At 39.4% G+C, this 23,614-nt stretch overlaps 1 protein-coding gene and 1 long non-coding RNA gene across 4 annotated transcripts in view; one reads left to right on the forward strand and one right to left on the reverse strand.

Moving 5' to 3' along the window:
- Window positions 1–23,614, reverse strand: part of LOC145435547 (uncharacterized) — a 58,215-nt gene that overhangs the window by 32,801 nt on the left and 1,800 nt on the right. Inside the window, exon 3 of one of the 3 annotated variants that reach the window (XM_080312816.1) lies at window positions 20,965–21,063. The exons of 1 other annotated variant lie outside the window; for it this stretch is intronic. The gene's annotated coding sequence lies outside the window, so the exon portion shown is untranslated. Of the gene's footprint in view, window positions 1–20,964; window positions 21,064–23,204; window positions 23,585–23,614 lie in introns of those variants that run through there. One more of the 3 variants, XM_080312817.1, reaches the window with a different exon arrangement.
- LOC145435546 (uncharacterized) lies at window positions 3,610–6,667 on the forward strand. The gene is made up of 3 exons (XR_013913883.1): window positions 3,610–4,075; window positions 5,420–5,606; window positions 6,501–6,667. It is a non-coding gene; the product is annotated as an uncharacterized LOC145435546 (long non-coding RNA).

The raw sequence follows: 23,614 nt of genomic DNA on the forward strand, positions 1-23,614 counted from the left end.
CAATCAAAAGCCATGCTCATATCTGGTACATCGTTCCCACATTATTATGAAGAGATGTGCATCATAATTGTTATGACTTTAGCAGCTGCTACAGTATCATCGGGCACCTGATTTGTTTACATAACTGGATTATCATGATTTCCTTTTTCGCGGGTTTTGCTTACGAAGCGAGTTACAGCGGCCGAAAACGCCCCTTCATGCCAGCCTATCATGAAAACGATATGCATTTGTTATGCATTTTAATATTATAAGATCCCCATAGGTTGGTTTCACATCCAATCCAATTCGTGAAAACAAGACACATAAACCAATCCTTATGGAGATATATAACAGTGGTGTAGTGGATTCGGTCTACGCGTACCAACCTTTACCACTTTTTGTGTCTTTTGGGGGGATACGTGAAAACAGAACCCATCCCATCCCATCATTAGACTACACGTTGGTATGAAATATTGTATTTCACCCGTTTTGACCTACTGGATCTTTTGACGCAGACAGTGAGTGCCGATAGCCCGGTTTGGACCCTACGTTTTGGTGCAGATTTGGTGAATGTACCTAGCTCGCCTCCTCCATTTTCTGTTGAATTCTAACAAAAGACACGTTACAACAACCAAGTATGATCAGATTTAGTGTTAAGGCAGGAATGCAAGTTCATTACCTAGCAGCAGATGCAAGCTGCTGCGGTAACCATGAGCGAGACAGCGAAAAGGTGCAATCACTAAATGTCGCTGTCTCACAAGATCAATGAATCATCAATAACATCGCAACATTTACAGTGTATGTCTGAAACCAGCACTATTGCTCCACAGCAGGGCCACAGCGATGTGTGAAAACGGTTCATTAATTCCTATTGAGATATATTCGACGGTGGGATTCTGCCGGTTCGTGCAGGTTGTAGGCTATACAACCGTCTCATGTAATTTTATGTGATCAGCGAACCGGTTAGCATTACCGATTACCATCGATGAATTTTTTGAATAGAAACTGTTGAAAATACTACTTTTGTGATGGAACCGGCTGATAAGAAAGATAATCTAACTAATGTTTATGTTACGGCTGCGTTCACCATAAGACGCCAAGGTTCTGGTGCACTTATAGACAGAACCCACTACACCTGAGGTCCTGAGATATATCTCAATCAGGATTGGTGTATTTTACTCGATTTAGCCCATTGGATTGGGTGTGAGAGCAACTTTTGGTAACAAAGATTGCTGATGGCCTGACCTGCATGTTATGATGAATATTTGTGAATTCACATCCCAGCAAACACAAAACCGTAAAAGGATCATCCGGGATCATCTCGATTAGGTTCTGATTTTCTAAGTGTCGAGGGAATGTCTAAAATACGTAGTAGGATGGTCTTGTGGTTATATTCAATCAGAATAAATTCATACTCGGTGTTGTTCCATCTCATGCATTAGGCTTCGTTATATCCGGTAGTTAACCTAATAATGCAAATTTTCTATCTCTCGCGGGTACGACTAAAATACGTAGAAAGGATGACTTTGTCGGTACATTCAATCACGATGAATTCTATCCGGTTTTGTTCGATCTCATGCGGTAGCTTCGTTCTATCCATTAGAAAACAATGTTCTCCCTTCGTTTTATTGCGTGAGGATGTCACCGGTGTTGTATATTCGTGTTGTTGCTCTAAGGTCGAATAGTTTTGTTTTCCTCTGATATATATGATCTTCATTATATATATATTCGCTCTTTCGGTAATCTCGCATGTTCAACGAGTATGGTTAATAGTTTTATTCAGAGAATAACTAAATAAGTGATATGTTGTACGTTTAGGAAAATGATTATCGATGCGTGACTTCTAGAATATTTCGGCGATTCAAATTTTACGTCATCGCGCCATACAAAGATTTGAAGCGCAACAGGTCGCAGCCAGGCATAGTTCGCTCTTTCTGTATGGTAAATGCCGTAAATATATAGGAATTGTGACTGACTGAGGTAGCGGGTTAAAGGTATATATGCGGTAGCATATAGCTTATGGGGTATTTCGAATTGCCTGTAGTATATGACGCCTAGAGCTGTTTGACTTTCTGCAAAACAGGTGTAGACAACTATAGAAAAGTTTCAGCTTTTCCAGGTTAGAATTAGAGCTAAACCGTTTTTCCGAATTAGATTACAATTATATTGCTGGCATTTCGCTCTAATTTAGTGAAATTAGACCACTATAATTCGCTTCAAACATCTGAATTACCGGTACCTATACCTACGGTATATCATAATATTTATGCTTGAATTTTCTAGGTATATAAGTCATATAGATACATTCCTGTAGAACACTGATTCATGATTTTATAAAAGTTGGTGCAAGAATGGACATTTTCAACTTGATGTTGATTAATGGAGCAAAATTTGATATTTGAGTGCAATTATACCTCGAATCCAGTGACAAGATTATTAATCGTTGAAACCAAACGCAGCTTGATTATGTTGGCCCAGAGAATTTAGCTAGCCAGACTAAATTGATGGAATATGGTCACAGTAAGATAATATTTTGGGCTATTTTACATGAACTTTCCTACATTTGATTTGATATGTCCACTAGAACAGTTGTTATTCTGCTTTCGAATAAGACCTTAATTGCTGGTTTCAATGGTAACTGTGTTTGTCAAAGGCTGCAAAGGTAATTTCTTTTCCTTGTTATATGTTTATTTGTTTGTTTGTGGTGTTCATGGTGGTGATTCGACTACACTGGTCATTTTACACCAGGCCGGTTCTTATTATTATTATTCCGTATCTGCCCGATTACCAGTGAACTCGGCACTTGGTGAATTCGGCCGCACAAACTCGGCACTTGGTGAATTCGGCCGTGGTAGATCTCGTAGCGGTACCGGTCACCATGATTGGTTACTGGAATGTTTGCCGGTGAACTTGGCACTTTGAGTGGTTGTCAATGTTGTACGGCGGTCAGGGCATGCGTAGATCACACAGTCACGGCGTGATTAGATCACAGATTGCGTAATTGCGGGAAATAACGCGACGCTCTTTACTTGGTGAATTCGGCCCTTGGAGGAATTGGCACTAGAACACCTTCGCATTAGAAATGCATTTAGTATGAATGAACAGTATCAAAAAGGAAATTTAAACGTGTCGTGGCTCGTGGTAAATCTCGTAATCTTGGGATCCTTCAACCGTGTCATCGAGACACCCTAATCCCAGAGTGGAATCGTCTCTCCAAAGGCAAAAAATAATTTATTTTGACTTGATCATGCGAAACATTTGTTGATGAGGAACACTGGCTTGTCGTGATCGATAAACGAAGAAGCGCCGCTTGATGTTCCACAGTTTTGATCTCACATACAACGCCAAGATCCATCTTCTCAAAACTTACACGACACAGGCCCGTGACTCACGCCATCGATTCCAAGCAGACCGCGCGTGGTCGGTATATGAGCGCTGTGTTATTTCCCGTGGCTACGCAATCCGTGATCTAATCACGCCGTGACTGCGCGATCTACGGATGCCCTGACCTCCTTACAAGATTGACGAATCACTTGATAATACTATTATTAGTTTGATAATTCATATTAATAGCTGTAAATACACTTCATTTCAAAATTTCCCGAGGACCGAATTCACCAAGTGTCGAGTTTGTGCGGCCGAGTTCACCAAGTGCCGGGTGCATCGGCAACCATCTGCCCACTTACAGCACGGCCCACTCCTAGGCTTTTTAAGACATGGCTATGCGAATCAGATGGCGAGGAGGAGCCTAGATAAACGGCCAACACTTCGGTAGGAATTATGGAGTCGACGTGTCACGCTCGAACCCGCAATTCATTGGTGTTTAGCTATAATGGAACGTACCACTACGTTTCCTCGCCATACCTTGTAAAATGAGACCGTAGCATTTGGCATTTCGTGGGGCAATTGACTTTTGTGTGGAAAATTGTGTTCGTTTTAGAACTTATCCGAAACTTTTATTCCGCCATAGATTGTATATGATAAAACGATATCGGAATTGATCCTAGAAGAATTCCAAAGCAACTCACCACAAATGAGGATTTAAAGAAGTTTGATGGAAAATTGAATGAAAGCAAAAGCCTTTGCAAGAGATGTGGTATGTTGAATCTGTTTTGGTATTTTTAAATAGGTCTACTTTGTTGTGCCGATAGCAGACGGTATATATAAACGTAAGATGTGGAAGCTATCAAGGTGTTTTTAGAAATTCAGTCAGTCAAAGTGGACGATCGTATTGCTTGGATTATATTTAGGCTTATTTTAGCATCTTTGAGATGCAACTCTAAACGTGGACGGTCATGAACAGTAGGGCTCTTCAAAAATGACTTTTTTTCTCAAATCGTACTGGCTACTTGATAAAATTGTTAGGTTACCTAATTTAAGCCTACAAACAAAATATGGTTCAAATCCAGCCAGTATCCGCTTTGCTACAAGAGAAGAAAGTACCTATTTATTATATAAAAATGAATAATAAAAAATTTGAAGATTTTCTGTTAACCCCATGAAAGTGTTAGGCTGTCTATAGAAACGATGCTCACCAAATTTGGTTCAATTCCAACCAGTGGAAGCGGAGTTATTGTTGTCGAAAAATTTGGATTTTAATAAAATAGTACTTACGGTGAGCACAACTTTAATAAGTAAACAAAGAATCGGTCACCGTAAATACTATTTTATTCAAATCCAAATTTTTCGACGGCAATATCTCCGCTTCCACTGGTTGGAATTGAACCAAATTTGGTGAGCATCGTTTCTATAGACAGCCTAACACTTTCATGGGGTGAACAGAAAATTTTCAAATTTTTATTACCTATTTATTTTTATATAATAAATAGAAACTTTCTTCTCCTGTAGCAAAGCGGTTACTGGCTGGAATTGAACCAAATTTTGTGTTTAGGCTTAAATTAGGTAACCTAATAATTTTATCAAGTAGCCAGAACGATTTGAGAAAAAAAGTCATATTTTAAGAGCCCTAATGTCCATGTCAGAGAAACGTTTTAGGGTAGGCCTACTCATATGTCTCGCAGCGTTCTCTACATAATTGTCAATTGCGATACAAACTGTTTGCTTGTATTGGTAAAGCCATCCAACTTCGAATTGTAAAATGTTGGGAGTCTTGATATCAAATTTTTGAAAGGTGCACTTTGAGAAGATTTCGGAATCTGTCAAATTATACAAAAATTTAGCAAATTCTTTGACATATTTCATCTATTTGGGACTCGATCAACGTAAAAGAATTGGTAATCATTTTATACAATATATTGTATTTGTAGTTGAAGTATAGGGCCTAGTAATAATTCTTATGGTTACCGCACTTGTAACGATTCACGGCCATAACTGGAATAATTAGAATGGTAACGATTCACGGCCATAACTGGAATAATTAGAATGATGTAACTTTCAAATTGTCATGCATTTTGCAACAACATTGTTCTCAATTTTCAAGGTGCTGACCATTCGAGGAAGAATCACCCACCGGGAATTCACGATCCGTAAACGCGGCCGACTGTTTCTCTCCTCAAGCGGAAGCGACAGAAAAGAGGAACGAAGAGAAAAAAAGGAGCAGAAATAGCAAGAGTGTGACAAGTCGCGTCCGTTCGCTTTAATGCGTATTTCCATCCGCGAAGTAGTAGGTGGGAAAACTAATGGGCGTTTGGTTAGCGCTTATATAAGGTTGACTCCAGCGCTGTATTTGCTAAATGTTGCTATGAAATAGGGGTGGTGTCATTTGGTATCAATATTGACTATTGAAAGACCATTTGTTAGTGGTCATGGATTTGTTCGGCCAGTATGCAGTAATTTCTGATGGTCACTTCCCGGGCTTCTGTTCTCTAACCCCTCATGATTGTTATTCTGCTTCTAGTAAGACTGTCGATTCTAATGTTTTATCGTATCATTTGTGGGAGGTTTCGCTCGCTTTTTTTTACAACGTTTTGCTCTCTGCTAGGTCAATTACTGGCTGAGTATCACTACAGCCTAAGAAACTGCACTAATTCTCATTTTAATGTCTTGCTGGTTATCTAGCTGTCAATTCTAATAATTTATTAATGTCTATACCAGTGCCGCCACTCAAATGTTTTGTTCTCTGTACACAATATTATTAGGTCTTCAGCTTTCCATGCAGAGTATCATTCCACTTTCTAGACTTGAGTATATATCTCTCCAACTAGCTGCCAAATAACTGATTCATTTGGATTGTTGAATTGATCATTTTGGACAGAATGTGAAGAAATTTTAGTCAAGAATTCTTTTTGTGTTAGTGGCTGTTTTCAAAGAGTGCTGAAGTAGTCATCGTTGATCTTGATAATCAAGTAGAAGTGACGATTGAAGTCAGTTCTCTAGTCATATAATATTAAAAAATATAATAATAAAACTTGAAAACATGAGTGGAAATAGTTCAGAATCGAATCCATTTTAGTAAGTATGGGCGAAAAAAATGTAGGAGTCATTCGTTAGTCGCTACCTCTGCCATTTTCGCAGTACGAATGTCTTAGCTATTAATCATCATTTTCATTTTATTTCTGCAGGGTGTTGAAAAGAAAAGGCCGCATGCTGGTTATTTAACTGGCTCATCAGAAGATGAAACCTGATGATAAGGACTGTTTTCACTTTCTTTCTAAAGACATTCGTTCGTTTTATTTTTTACAACGGCATTATTGCCAATTCGTTTGAAATTAAATTATCACAAATGTGATTAATATGTAGTAAATAATGTGGTGTGTGTACGCAGCCGTGATCAGGGTTAAGCCCATAGTGGTAGAAAACAGGTTATTATATCAGGATATTCTTCTTCTAACGTAGGATCTACATTCTACTCACCATGTTTAAAGGCTGTAGCATCTGCATAATATTTACATTATTGAAGGACATGGAAAAGACGTTGAATTGAGTCGACACAAAATCCCCCTTTCTACGACCTGCCAAGATCTAATATCTACTATATCGGCTCGGCTTTTCTACATCTTTGGTCTGTACTGTGTTTGCTGGGATGTTTTCCACATATGTATTTACAATGCAATGGATGGAGAGATAGAACAGAAGATTATTATGAGAACATAACGGAGTGATGAGTCGCAAAAATGAAATTCATATTTTTGTAATCAGCACAGCAGCAGCTTTCCATTGGTACCCGTTTTATCAAATTTAGCAGTTGGGAGGCCGGTCAAATATGACCGTACAATTGCCTATGGCCAAATGGAAAGTGTGATATAGATGTAGAATATCGTGGCATATGCTGGATTAAAGGCGTTACAAAGTGCATATGAAACCTTGAATTTTCCGGATCAGTAATCTACGCCGACTACTCGCGTTGAAGAAAAACGGTGTCTTGACAGCGGAAATATATAGCTCAATCAGACCAACGGGATCGCAAAGACCACGCATGTATGGACTACCAAAAACTCACAATGAAAACGTCCGAATGAGACCGATACTTTCCATGATCGGGCGTGCTCAACATCAACTGGCAAAATGGCTTATCGTCATTTTGGAACCTGTTCGTGAACTGTACGGCAACGAATGTATTCGAGATTCATACACTTTCGCCAGTGAGACGCGAAACCTGAACCTGCAGACTTCAGAAGTGTTCCTGAGCTCATTTGATATCTCTAGTCTATTTACAAACGTTCCGCTGCAACTGACTATTGATATTCGTGCGAACGCGCTTTACGGCGGTAAGCTAGCACCACCATCATTCTCGCGTAAAGTTTTCGTTGAACTTTTACAGGCAGCTACCTGTTCTGTTGAATTTAGCTTTAACGATGTTATCTATAAACAAAGAGACGGCATATCGATGGGATCTCCCTTGGGACCTGTTTTTGCTAACACTTTCGTAGGATATTATGAGGGCGAGGGCATATTCAGGAATGAGTTGGACTGTGATCAATTTCTCATTCACTTAAACTCGTTTCACCCGGCTCTGCTATTCACAATTGAAAAAGAACGAAATAACTCATTGCCATTTTTGGACGTTTCAGTCGAAAAACATGATACCAATAAATTTGAAACATCAATCTTCAGGAAACCGACATTCACTGGCCAATACCTTCGTTGGAATTCATTTAGTCCCAGACGCAGAAAAATCAACCTCATAGGCACGCTCGTGCATAGAGCGTTGATGATATGTTCGGGTAATAAACTGAAGTCAGAACTTGACAACATCCGCAAAATCTTACTTGATAACGGTTACCCTGAACATGTCATCAACTACGGCATAGAGAGGAAGGTAACGCAATTCAATGCAGAAAAGTCAACAGAGCCTACCGAACGAACAACCAAAGATGTTTTCATCCATCTACCTTGGATACGGCCTATTTCCACCCGCTTTGAAAAGCAATCGATTTCAGCGGTCAATAAGTGTTACGACACAGTGAAGACCAACGTGATTTTCACGACAACGCAGCTGCTCCCTGCAACACGTAATGACGTGCTTCCCGCACTTCAACAAAGCAATGTAGTTTACGAATTTAAGTGTCACTGTGATTGTGGCTACGTGGGAAGAACGTCAAAGCGCTTGCAGGAACGCATAAATCAGCATGTCCCTAGATTCTTCAGAACACGCTTGGTGAAAAGCTCACCCTTAGCGCATCCGCTCAAGATTGATGCGGAACAATCAAAGGCCATAAATTCTGCAATTAGCAATCACTTGTTGGATAATCCAGCATGTGGGAAAAATTATCGAGACGACAGATTTCGCATACTCGGGAAGGGTCGTTCCAGGGTTGTAATGACTCGAGTCATGACTTGACTCGAGTCTGACTCGAGTCACGATATTATGATGACTCGACTAGACTCGAGTCATTTTCTCAAAATACGGCAATGAGTCGACTCGACTCGAGTCAATCAGTGTATTGACTCGACTTGGACTCGAGTCATTGCGCATGAGTCGAATTAAGTCATGTGACTCGAGACTCAGACGGCCAAGACCGACATTTCATTGTAATTTCGAAGAATAGTGTAGTAACCACACTATTGGGATTTCGTCTATTGGTACTGGTACTTGAAAATGCGACTAGAAACTGCTAAAAATGAGGAAAATTAGTATATTATAAATGCGAACCATTCAATATCACCAACCAGAGTTATAAAAAGTGGATTTAGCAAGACTTTAACTGGAAACTGGTCAGTCAACACAATGACTTGGACTCGACTAGAGTCATAATACCATGACTCGGACTCGACCCTCTGCTCGCTGACTTGGACTCGGACTTGACTCGGCGGTGAATTAAAAATGACTCGACTTGACTCGAGTCAACACTATAAAAGAGAGATTGACTTGTGACTCGGAGCCTCGAGACTTGGTTACAACCCTGGGTCGTTCACACTTTAATTTGTGTGCCTTGGAGTCGACTTTTATCAAAATGCACCAGCCAAGGCTGTGTCAACAAAAAGAGTGCGTGTATCATCTAAAAATAGTACATTGAACGCTCTCGTATTCGACATTTCGTTCTGGTGAGGTCATATTTTGTGCTACGATTGTTGATATACGATGTTCTTTTGAATTCTTTACTATAGTTGCTGACGATTATTACCCCTGACGAGTGTCAGCCGTAAATATTCGGGTTCATTTAAACATGAATAAATCATTCAATCATCTATTATGGTGAAATTGCAGCGCTTTGAATTGGAACAGCAATAAATCTGTCAAGAGTGACGAAAGCACTAGAGCTGTACGACGGTGAGAAGTATGACGAATGCCTGCCATTTCTCAAATACAATGGCAGCGCTAATCTAGCTTTCCAAAGGTGCAGCATGCTGCTATTTGCAGGCAATTGGCAGTCCGGACTTCGTCGTTTTAAAGTCAGAACGAGTAGATGCTACTTCAGCAGGAAGCGCTACGACCAAGAGCGTAAATAATATGGTATGGGTGAAGATGAAGGAAGTTGCCACAGGACTCCGTCGGGATGAATGTACTGAAAGGATACTAGGCGATCAGGAGAGGTAGGCAAGTGTACGCGGGATGTAACGTTGTGCAAGTCGTACAGGTTCCGAGTAATATATAATTTACCAGAAATGACATCTTCCAAACGAATATTACTCGTGACATCAGATTCGCACCCACCACGCATACGGTAGTAATACGAGGCAACCCAGCACTATTAACTAGTAGTATTATGTGTTGGCAATTTGTGAAAGAATTCAATTCAGTCATATATAGCTATGGCATTCCCACATCCGTCAATATACTGCGTAAATGTTTTCCCGATAGTAATTTTTAATTGGTCTCAATATGATTTTATATTAGCCACCGTGTTCAACAAATTTTCAAAAGTTATTTGCTTCCGATAAAAAAAACAGGTGATTCTAAACAGTTTTTTATCGGTAAACTAAAGGGCAGGGTTGTAACCAAGTCAAAAACTTTCAAGTCGCAAATCAATTTTACTTTTATAGTTTTGACTCGAGTCATGTCGAGTAATTTTCAATTCTCCACCGAGTCCAGTCCGAGTCCAGTCCGAGTCCGAGTCAGAGAGGAAAGGGCCGAGTCCGGGTCATAGTGCTGAGACTCGAGTCCTAGTCCAGGTCATTGTGTTCATTGTTCATTATCGAGTTCAAGTGACACTTTCTCACTCACTTTTGTGACATTCCTGAGTTATACTGAAGGCCTCGCATTTATAATATATCAATTTTCTAACAGGTAACGTGTTTATTAGGCTGATGTCAGTTTTTGACCAATTTTCAATTATCGCTTCTGACACAGGAGTATTAGACCGAGTCTGCTAAAATGTCTCGAGTCATGTGTTTTGGGCGAGTATACAAGTCGAGTCAATACACGAACTGACTAAATCAAGTTGAGTCCTTTTCCATTTTCAAGTAAATGACCCGAGTCAAGTCGAGTTACCGAAAAATTGCGACTTGAGTCATTGCAACCCCGCTAATGGCAGTCACACAGATTCAAAAGTATGACCAATGTGGCACACTGGGACATTACGACGTAAAATTTGAATGTGTTTGAATCTCTTTTTAGTGTTTCGAAAACTCTAAAGACGCCCAAAAAGTCTTCCGTTAATTGTCTATGTACGTTCAATTCCGATTTACCTGCTATATTTCAAAACTATGAGTTGACTTCGCGTGAATCCATTCTCCTACGCTAAAAGAAATTACATCGTTTAGTTTTTAAGGTAAACACACCATCAGTCAACTAATTATACTGTAACAGCTGCTATTGCAATCTTCGGTAATGCGCCAGCACTTCTCCCAGTAAACATAATTTTTGTTGTCTTCAGTCTGACAGTTGTTTTTCACCGATGATGTCTTATGAAGGTAATCTTCAAGTTTTGTACCATGAGACAGCTCTTTAAGCAAATTCATGACAAGACATGTGACTTCATGCCGATGCCGCGGTGTCGATGTATACCAGAGGCGGGCAACATACGGCCCGCGGGCCGGATCCCGCCAGCGAAGGGATATTGTCCGGCCCGCGGACAGTTTTCCGTCTTACATGATTGTGTGGCCCGCGGACCCAGTCTTCCGGGATTCCCCACTACTTGCTTACATACGTCAAATTTTCGTGACTGTATGTCATTATTCACGTGTATGCGCACTTATTGCATTAACGGCATTTACGATGTACTCAACCCTAATGTCATTTGTGGTAATCATGATGGTGTTTGTCGACTATAAGGGTCATTTACACCAGGCCGATTTTTCTTATTTTTGATTCACTTGTAGCACGGCACACTTCTAGGCTTCTGTAAGACACCGCTCGTGCCAGAGGTCGCCAACTCAAAACGGGTCGGGGGCCACTTTCAAATTTCGCGGAGGCCGCGGGCCACATGAATTCAATATCGAGATAAAATAGGCCACATAGTTGAACAACTACGCTATCTCGTCATATACCAAACCTTAATGAATTGATATCTTGGTAAACTTGGGGTACCGGGCTTATGAAACGCCTTGAAATCCTAATTAAGAATGGCACCGTGTGTTGATTGATCAGAGAGAAGCAGACATGGTGGTGCCTGTATGACAATGCTGTTCTCAAATCCACATGGTCTTCGTCATTATTGGCGAGAAATGGCTTTGAAGTTACATTGCTGTCGTTGAAATACATTCAATAAATACGATTTATTCCTTGTATATGTGATAAATGGGCGAATAATGTATCGATTCAGCAATCCGGCCCGCCAAGTTCCTAATTTTCCTATATCCGGCCCGCCGACTGGAGAAGTTGCCCGCCCCTGATGTATACCATAATGTGGTAAATCACAGGTGGCATAATGCAACCGCCTTGCGGGATTTGATTACTTCTGACTAGGGCAAGTTTTGCAGCTTTCGCAACTTTCTTTACAGCTTGCGGCAGCTTCCGAAATACTCAGAAGTTACGTGTTATGGTGTTTTAAGCTGTTTGAAGGAATCTGATATTTGAACGTTTTGCAACTTTCTCCATTTCTTCATGCAACTTTTTGCTGCGTTTTCGATTTTTCATGCAATTATTCATCCTGAGCTATATGTTCAAACCCAGAGATGGTAACGAAGTCAGTAACGAAGTACTTCTACTTTTTTGAAGTACTCGAGTAGTTTTCTGCTACTTGGGTATTTACTCAAGTAGTTCTAATTTACCACTACTTCTACTTTTACTTTGTAATATTTTGTGATCTGCTTACTTACTTTTCGCTATTTTCAGTTTGTCAAGTAGAAGTAGTTTAATCCTCTATTCAGGGAGATAGCCTGTGGAATTTCGGGGCTATGACGGAGCATCAACATTTAATTTTCACGAAAAATTGAGTAAAGCCAAGGATTTTCGTCGCGCTTCGCGCACAGTGGATATGGAGTGACCGATACGATTTCACGAAAGTATCGGAGAATATAATTTAGGTAGCGGGTTGCTTGGTTCCTTTAACACCGCATTGTCGCCCATATAAAATATTTCATCTCAGTATATGCGGCCTATCATAACGCTTGAAATTGATGTTTTAAGCATATACTTATCATATCGTAATCTAGCAGACCATGGCGTGTCCTAATCTGGAAAAGGGTACTCTGACTTTTTCTAGCTTTAGTCCTGTTTTAGCATACCACGTTTGAAACTTTTTGGACTAAAGACATGAAATAAAATTTCCGATTTTGGAACTAGTATTTATATTTCTCTCTCAATTACCAGTATCATACTTTGAGTTCTAATTAGTTTCAATTTTTGTCTTGAGAATATACATGCTGATGGTTGAAGTATAGAAGCCAGTGTTTATTGTTGTATGTGGGGATAATGGTGCTTAACTACTAAGGTCTTGTGCACTAGACCACTTCAAAACTAATATATCCGCAAAAATATATTGATCGGTTGACCAATACGAATTCAAAGACAGGCTGAATTGTATACCGACTGGATAATAGGGCGTGTACTGTCGTGTCTACATGGTTCCGTCTAACCGCACTCTCAAATATTCTCTCTGGGAAGCATATACTGGGCAAACTAGCCGGAAGTGTTCGACTGTCTTCTATACCATGCACGCGTGGCACAGGCCAACTTCGCGGCTTTTTATACAATAAAGATGAGAATTCAACCAACAATGTCCCGATTTCAACCTCAATATAATAATATAATAAAGCATGCGTAGTAATGCCGTTAAGTTCCGGAAATAAAGCTACACAATATGAAATTTTTACGATCCACCATATTTTCTATTACCGTTCACTAATCGCGCAAAGTGTTTACACCTGGGGTGGGCAATTATTTTCTTCCGCAGGCCAAATGAGAAGTAAAAAATACGTTGGCGGACCAAGTGAAAATTTTTAGCTATATTCTCCAGTGTGTTATAATTTTATTTCTAAATGAAATTGTTAATAAATGCTGCTCAGAGAATGTGTTGATATTAAGTAATGAAAAAATGACTGATAATTAAAAATATATATTTGCCGTCATGATTCGAAACAATGTTAAAAATTATACATTTTAACTCTCTTTAAACCTCTATCCACGTTCTTCTATTAACTCTCTAAAGCACTGGTTTTCAAACTTTTTTAGGCACGCCTCCATTCATGATAGAAACAATTTCGCGCCCCCCTTATCATGATATCACAAAATATTAAAAAGTGCAACCAGAATGCTAACAACCCCAACGGATAGTTTGATGGCATGGAAGATCATGGCCGTTGATGAAAGAATTCTGAAATATCAAAGTCGGAGCTAGACACGGAGCAACAACTATAAGCTGAAAAATTTGTTCAATAAACTTCGGCTTCGTGCCACCCTTCTGATGCTTTTACGTCCCTTAGTTCGAGAACCACCGCACTGAAATACATATGCAATAGTATAAAGCTTATTTTCTTGTTCGCTGCCTTCCGAGCAGTTTGCAGCTTCAATAGCCTTTATGTTGAGCGAAGCTTGCATTTTTCTGAACTTCGCCCTCCCTTGACCGAGTGTTTCGTGGTTTTGTCACAAGACCGACTTCAATTAAAATCTTTAATCTCTGCGACATGCTCGGCAAAAACTTAAATAACGGGTTCACCTCTCACTCCAATATAGCAATGTTTTGTGCTCTAAATTCTAAACCTAAACCTTCTTTGAATTTCAGTTTTCGGCTTTCTTTTTTTTTTTGATTGCCAGTTAATACTTTATGGGTGATAGATATGATGAGTCATATAGTAATTGTGATCATTGATTGACTTGATTTACTGATTAGGGATTTGGAAACGTATCACGTACCTATTTGAAACACGTACCGTATAATGCGTAATGTGACAATGGCAACAAGGCAGGTTCGAACTAAACTATATGGAAAGAATGACTTCTTGTGACTACTCAAACTTTGCCGCAGTGCCTTTATTTTGAATCTTGATTACACATGCAAGGCAAGTAGGCAGCGTAATCGTGGCATATTAATGAACAGGATTCAAAGTAAACGAATTTCCTGTTCATTTGATACAGCCTATGGTTTTAGTCATTCAAAAAGCAAGCTTTATGTTTTGAATTCCAAGCAACCTTTCACGGGCCGCACTTTGCCCAGGTCTGGTTTTCACGGTGTCCGATACAACTTCTGCGTATTGCTCTTCAACTAAACTACGGACCTTATAATATGGGGGAGGGTGCCATACCATGATAGTTTTAAAACGGACTATTCGAGTAAAAAGAGGATTAGCATCGCATTTCCCTATCAATACTATCATTTTCATCCCATGAAGCGGACGAATGCCTATGCTGTCGAAAATTGGATACCTCCTGGTATGCATCAATATGAATCAATCTCTGCCCCTTTCGCGTGGCTCAATTTGCAGCTTTTGACAATCCATGCGAACGAATTACGATCGTTTTCACAACTACTTACTTAATTGAGTAGATTTAAAGTCAGTAAATTCTGCTTCTACTTCAAGTAGTTTTAGGTTGCTTATGAAATAAGTACTTCCACTCGTACTTGAGTAGATTGTTTTCGTCGCTACTTCTACTTCTACGTGAGTAGATTTCTCGACTACTTTGATCACTTCTGTTCATAGGCTACCCCACGGCAAGACAATTGATGAGTGTCTTAAGTGTGAGGATCAGGCGGACCACTTGTAATTACTTACTTATTTGAAGCATATCATTATTTCGTGACCTTTCGAGAAAGTTGTTACCACTCAAAAGATTGCTCACGCGTACCACAACCAATTAAAAAAGAAAGTAGGTCTTTGTTGAGATGCGCACGATTCCCAGTTAACATTAATTCATTTCGCATTTATTGCCTATCTGCTTAGTCCAGTTGTACCGCGGGACTCAGATTGCAAGGACATGGCCATCCCGCGCGATCTTAGACCAAGGCTCTAACGCAGGCGATCTTTCTGGGATCGCACTTTGTGTTGGCTAAAACTTGTCTGTGTTGGTGTGTATTTTTGGCGCCGAAATGCTGGCGCCTAATAGTCCCGCAACCGCAGGTAGGACACACTAATACACTTATATTCAATTCGGTACATCTTGCGTATTTTTATTCAGGCCTGTAGTTCCTGATTTTGATTTATCGAGTACGGGTACTCAACAATTAAAAACTCCTAAAATTATACATCGCGCAAAGCGCGAAGAAAACTGTGGACTTTCCATCATATGCTCAAAAATACTAAACCTTATATTAATTCACGAAAAATTTCAAACTATTTTAAAGGGGTTAGGGCGCCTTTCGCCCCTCCTGGCTACGCTATTGGGTTACGGGTGACAGATGGTTTAATCTAGAACAGGGGTTCTCAAAGGGTGGGCCATGGCCATGCACTGGTGGGCCACAGAGCATTTTGAGGTAAGCCACAGAGCTATTTAGAAAATTTCAGAATTAATTTAAGTTTAGTTATATTTCTTACTTTATTCGCTAAAAATATATTCGTATTATCTAATTATACGTAGGCTACATAAAGCTTTTCATCCGACTCTGATTAGACGCAGTGGCACGTATGAAGTCAGCATGTACAATTTGAAAACGTTAGGGAGAAACGGTGGCTTTTTCTACTGGCTATGACAACCTATGGCTAACAGCAACTAAAATAATTTGAAGCCTATAATAACTGGGAGATCATGCTGAAGTAACCAAGTATTCCGGCAGGGTCATATGTCGTATGCCGCTGAAAGGGGCATGCAATGAACTCTCAATAAAGTGCAATTGATGTACAGATTTACTTAACTTCGGCAGGCCGTATTATTGTAAGCTAAAAATAGCCATAATTGAAAATTATTAGCAACTTCTGGCGGAGGTATACCGCACCACCGCAACGAATCTTAATGGATTGAGGATTTATCGGAGCGCATTAATCTTTGAAGTCGGTTTAACATTTCTGACCTGAAAATCATTGTACATAATGAAAGAGTCGAAGGAATTGATTGTATCATTGGATTGAATATTCTGACATCGCAACTTCAGTTGTTTTGGTACAAGACATACAAAGTACATCATGCATATTGAAAAATCTTTCTTCACTTCTCTGTAGTACCCCATTCACCAATGAATTGTTCGATGCTGACCCAGAATGATTATAATATTCACCACAATAGCATCACTGAAGTCCCAATCACACAGTGCGGGGATCTGATCATTGTGGTTAACGACGCGAATGGAGCAGCGGACGAAAATAATCTACTTAGGAGTTTTAGCTTATGATCTAACTGGGCCGTAACTGCCGCACCCACACCCCCAATTGGGGGAACTCGTAGGGGCCCAAGATTTTCTCGTTGGTCGTTTGCTGGAGGATATTTATTCAACTTGAAATTTTTTTTCGCGCTTCGCGCGAGATCATATTCCGGGAGATGGAGATTTAAATATCATCAGTTAGAGAAAAAGGCGCATATTTTAGAGAAATAGGCATATCGGCGCTGTCCATGACCACGCATTAAACAGGACTATGACCAGGGTTGTAAGCAAGTCATAAGGCACCGAGTCACAAGTCAATCTCAGTTTTATAGTTTTGACTCGAGTCAAGTCGAGTCATTTTCAATTAACCATCGAGTCAAGTCCGAGTCCAAGTCAGCGAAAATAGGGTCGAGTCAGAGTCACGGTATTATGACTCGAGTCGAGTCCAAGTCATTGTATTGACTGTTCAGATTCCTGTTAATGTCTTGTTAAACCCACCTTTTATAACTCTGTTTGGTGATATCGAATGGTTCTCATTTATAATATGCTAATTTTCCTCACTTTCAGCAGTTTCTGGTCGCATTTTCAAGTACCAGTACGAATAGTCGAAATCCAAATAGTGTGGTTACTTTACTATTCTTCGAAATTACAATGAAATGTCGGTCTTGGCGGTCTGCGTCTCGAGTCATAGGACTTGGCTCGAGTCATGCAAAATGACTCGAGTCCAAGTCGAGTCAATACAGAAATTGACTCGAGTCGAGTCGAGTCATTTCCGTATTTTGAGAAAGTGACTCGAGTCAAGTCGAGTCATCATAAAATCGTGACTCGAGTCTGACTCGAGTCGAGTCATGACTCGAGTCATTACAACCCTGACTATGACTCTAAGATATCAGGTGGGCCACAGCACATTTTTAAACTGGAAAATGAGCCACGGCCAAGAAAGGGCTGAGAACCCCTGGTCTAGAATCTATTCCACCGATAACACCATGTACCAAAAATTTAGTTGAGCCGATATTTTGATATTTCCTATACCACATTTCTTAGTAAACCAGGTTTCTGGCATTTATTTGCCCCAAAGTGTCGTTTAAAAGTGTCATTTTAAGCTTTTTAAATTTCCCGGGCCATGTTTTTCAAGCTCCTTTGTTGAATTTCCTATTAACTGTGACGACACTTTGATCCATCATTCAATTCATATTAGTTGGTTTTTAGTAACAGTCATTTTCTCAGTCTCAGTTAGTCAGCATTGGCTGACATTGCAAGATTCAGATTAACTAAAAAATGACTTGATACTGCATATCCTTCTATGCCATCTCCTCTTAACAACATGTTCCGTATTGCAGTAAGTTTTTCCTGCTAAGACTACCAGGCAAAAAAGTTCCAAGAAGACTCGACAGGGCTTAAAGATACAGAAAATGACTACGATCACGACTTCAAAATCTCCCTCATAGAGATCAATCCAGAACCACATGTTCCGAACCAATACGAACTTGATGATTTAGTTGAGACTCACTGAATCAAATGCGGAAATTCTGACTCCAAAGTTAAAACTATGGAACGATGTCCTTCATCTAGAAAAGGGCAGGAACGATTTTCACGGTATTTTTCTCTGGCAGGCTCTCTTTGCTGGTGCGTGAATGTTGGAAATCTTTTGTAAAGCACTTGACAATAAAATGACTGCGAGAGAAGCAGGAGCATTCAAGGCATTTCGAGATGTAGTAGAAAATTTTCTTTGAAGCAAACGAAGCAATGAATATAAACCTCTGATAAACAATATGATTGAGATATATGAAAAAAATAGAGTGGAGCATGTCCTTAAAACCACATTACCTGCACCTTGATTTTATTAGTTCCAATGTGGGTGATGTAAGCGAGGAACATAGTGACGTGTTCAGTACGATGTGTATGATTTGGAAAGAAGATATTAAAAGTGGTGGAATTGCATCATGATGGGGGATTATTTGCGGTTCATAATTCCAGCAGATTTCTCAATCTATAGACCCAAATCATAAGAACAAAACCCCTTCGGAAATTTTTTGAAGTGTTTCCATCCTTTTATAATCTATGGTATTCACTGTTTGTGCATATTCCTTCGTTTTGTTAGTGTGTTTGTACGTCCAACATGGAATTACGCGTACTATTACGGGGCAACTTCGAGTAAAACGAGAAATCAGAAAAGTAACATTTTTCAAGGAGTAGGGACACTTCAGAAGAAGTTTTCGTATTTTAGTGATTGGTTTGGAATAGCAAAACACAATACACGAAACTTTTTACTCGATTAAAATTTTGCAAAATTTTGTGACATGGTGTTATTTGTGGTCCATATTAAGAGAAGCTATCGCATTTCACAGACAAAAGTCACGCAGACAAAACCACTTCGGTCGATTTCAAAGTGTTTGCATTGTTATTTGTTGCATGAGTAAGCTATATTTGTTCATATTAATCTTTTCATTAGCGTTTTCTTACCTCCAATAAAGAATTATTGTGAGTAGTAAGGAGCAAATATGGGTAAAATCGAAAATTGAAGAAATGCTGGAAAACTTCAGGAAAAAATTTGGTATTTTGGTAATTAGTTTGGAATACTAAAACATAATACATAAAATGCTTAAGTTAACTAAAACTTTCGCATAGCCAAAATCGATGCATTTATCAGACTTGCACAAACTACTGGATTTTCAAAATACGCAACTAGATCTGGAACTAAAAGTACTAACTTTTCAGAACTCACGACTAAATCTAGAACTAGAACTACTCAAAGACAGTAGTCAGTTGACCGCCAACTAACCAGATTGGTAAATTTGATTGCCAGCGACGCGGCGGCACGGTGACCGGGTTTCGGTTTTCGGGCAAGCCGTCAACCGATGTCCTACGAACGTAAGGTGGTGGAAACCCTCTGAAACTCCACGTGCCTCACGCTTGAATATCATCGACAACCAGACGTGGTCAGTAACGAAGTACTTCTAATTTTTCGAAGTACTCAAGTAGTTTTCATCTACTTCTGGTACTTACTCAAGTAGATCTGATTTTCGCTACTTCTACTTCGTAATATTTTCTGATCTACTTACTTACTTTTCGCTATTTTCAGTTTGTCAAGTAGAAGTAGTTTAATCCTCCAGACGGGAAGATAGCCTGAGGAATTCTGGGGCTGTTTTCACGGAGCATCAACATTTATTTTTCATAAAATTTGAGTAAAGCCCAGAATTTTCGTCGCGTGGTTCCGTTTACACCGGATTATCGCCCTTCACCATATCAAATATTTCATCAGAGTATATAATATTATGGCTAATCATAACGTTTCAACGAGAAATGTCACGATGTAGCATTTACTTATCATATCGTAATTTAGCAGTCCATGGCGTGTCCTAATCTGGAAAAATGGACTCAGATTATTATTAGTTTTAGAGCTATTTTAGCATACCAAACTTCGAAACTTTCTTGACTAAAGCCATGAAATACATGCTTTGCTTTTAGAAGTAGTATTTATATTTCACTTTCAACTCTCAGTATCATATACTTTGAGTTCTAATTGATATCAGTTTTTTTGTCTGGATACCATACATGTTGAAGTATAAAAGCAAGTGCCTTTAATTTCCGGAAATAAAGCTACACGGTATGGCATTTTTACGATTCGGCATATTTTCTATTAAAGTTTACTAATCGCCCAAAGGATTAGTATCGCATTTCCATATCAATACTATCATTTTCATCCCATGATGCGGACGAATGCTTATGATGTCTAATATTGGATACCTCCTGCTGTGCATCAATACGAATCAAGCCGAATCCTAACGAATCCAATAACAATAAGTTCGACCAGATGTGAGCAATACTTCCAATTGGATAGCAAGAGTCGAACGAGTGGCGATACAATATATCGTGACTGTAATCAGCAATGCCATACTAATTGGAGACTCAACGAACATAATTCGTCTTTTACTGATATATCACTAGAGCCCTATCCGAAACAGACAAGTACTTTGCATTACTACTAGAGATATATTTATAGAGGACATTCATTATTTTTCATCTGTGTGTAGATTTCCACTTTGCCATTGACGTTGGTCTTCTCGAGGCTCTGAAAATGACAGAATATGAGTGATGAGTAGGACAATTTTTGGACCTAAAAATGGAAGATTTCGACCTAAAAGATTTTGACTTCAAAAATGACAAATTTTACATGAAAACAATTTATTTTACCGAAATCTGGACCTATGAAGAATCCCAGTAGTTACATCAAGCTATACGGTAGAATAATTAGAATTTGTTGCAGTACAACGAAAAATACTTTACTACACTCTCGGGTAGAAAGTGTCTGTCTCTACAGTAGTAGCTTGCCAATAACGGAGAAAGAACGTTCAACAGCAGCAGTTGCTGACTGGCAACACTGAAGTTAGGCTTACACTGCTGCTAACACACCATGTTGCTTCATTCTGACAGTGTTCTCTATATCACAGTTTTTCATCATGAGGTTCCTGATATAAACACCAATACCCACGCAGTCTTGCTTCAGTAAGGATATTTCGGTACGTTGAGAATAACACCATGTCAACCTGTTTGCTTCACATACGAACGTTTAAAATTCACAATGAGCAGACAGTGGGCAGTCTACACGGTAGGCCTATAAAGTAGGCTACAAGATGTCAAATGTTAAATGAGAAGTTCATTGACAGTGCAAACATGTACGATACAAACGAAATGCTGGTTGCACAAAATTTTTGACTTTGTAGACAATTTTGACATTTTTTGACCTAACGCGACAATTTGGACGAAATTTTGACTTTTTTCGACTTGTCAAAAATATCGCCATAGTGATGAGTGAAACTTATGTTGATACTCTGTCTAGTCTTTGGCAGACCCGCGGAAAAATTTACATCGCGCGAACCACGATAGGTGGTCATAATATGACTGAATTTTGATATGCTAGAAATTATGCATTTTCGGAACGGAAATTATTGGCTGCTATAAATAAACGCCTCTTAAAAAAATTCACATCAACTAGAACGGTGAGAGGAGTGGATTTTAAGGGTGAATTATATTACATTTTACACATTCATATATGAGTCGACGCGAATGGTTACAAAGATGCTTATAAGTTATACAAACAAATATTTTCCCTTTATTGAGTGGATGGATATTCTGTTTCACGCAGATTTATTAATTCAACCCGTTTTGTAAGTTAACGGAAGATCAAAAGCGTGTTGACACTACAGTGCAGGCAATGAAATCTAAATTCAGTCGAAAAGAAAAACATTTTACACGTGAAATCGGCACCGGTTCGTAGCTTTTTGTTAACGACAGAAGCATTACATCACCACAACGCTACCAACCGACACTTTACTGCAGTGGCGGGCAACCTCTCCGGTCGGCGGGCCGGATATGGGAAAATGAAGCACTTGGCGGGCCGGTTTACACAATATATACATTATACCTTAATCGCGTATTTATCCACCTATACAAGGAATCAATTGTATTTAATGTAAACTTTAAGTTTAAAGCATAGAGACCAAAACCAGTATTTAATGAATTTATTTAAAATAGCCATTGAAGTCAATCAGACATCTGTGGTCGTTCAATATTGTCACCTAGTTTTTTGAACTGTCGTATGCGGCAGCCCTTAGTAAAGACTGCACGCGAAGATCAGTTATATCGGAACGCAGCCTTCCTCGTTAATGTTCGTGGCAGTGTTGGGATCAAGTCACTACCTTCGAGTCACAAGTCATCTCGAGTCAATGCACATTTTGACTCGAGTCAAGTCAAGTCACTCGATTTTTGGAGGTGACTCGAGTCAAGTCGAGTCAAGTCAAGTCAAGTCTCGAGTCAAGTCACTAGCCAAGTCAAGTTGAAATTCCAAAGTAGGCTACTAGACATGATTCAAAGTCATTACATTTTGCTGTTTTAAATACAGATGAAGTACCCATTTATTCCTGATCGAGGAACGAATAAAGAGTTGATTATACGCGCAAAAGGCGCTGTATCTCTCACGCCTACGCAGAACTGCTCAACTACGCCTGTATAGCGGTAGTTTCAGTCTTTAAATATCAGCCAAAATACAGGATAACATACGAAACTCAGATAGTTTTAAAATGATATAGTTCAATACCCTACCCACCTACTTATGCACGATATACAATTATAAACGCATGTGCGATATTCGTTTGATTTAAACTATATACGAGAGGGTTAGGTTGAGGTGAGCAAGTTCACGACAACGTAAGCTACTGTATAAGCTTCGATCACTGAGTTTGCGATCAATTTATTTGTGATATAACAATGGAGGCTCGGTAAAACGCACAATCATTGATTCATTCGTTGGCAATCCGAACTTATACAAGATACAGCGATTTAGTCGACATCGATTACATGATGACTTGAAAATTGATTCGTAAATTTTGCTTCGAGTCACGAGTCAATCTGCATTACTGAAGCGTCGAGTCAAGTCAAGTCATTTTTCCAAGGTACTCGAGTCCAGTCTAGTCGTGCGAAAAAGGTGACTGGAGTCATCCCAACATTGCTTCATGGTCGAAATTGTTGGTGGACCCGAACAGAGGAAGTAGTTTAATGTCCATCTTTCTCAGATTTGCAAACTTGGATTCATTCTGTGACGCATGAAATTTGTCAATACTTTC

Source organism: Botryllus schlosseri, chromosome 3, assembly GCF_051294905.1.
Source record: "Botryllus schlosseri isolate E-star chromosome 3, Bs_hap1, whole genome shotgun sequence".
Classification (NCBI taxonomy): domain Eukaryota; kingdom Metazoa; phylum Chordata; class Ascidiacea; order Stolidobranchia; family Styelidae; genus Botryllus; species Botryllus schlosseri.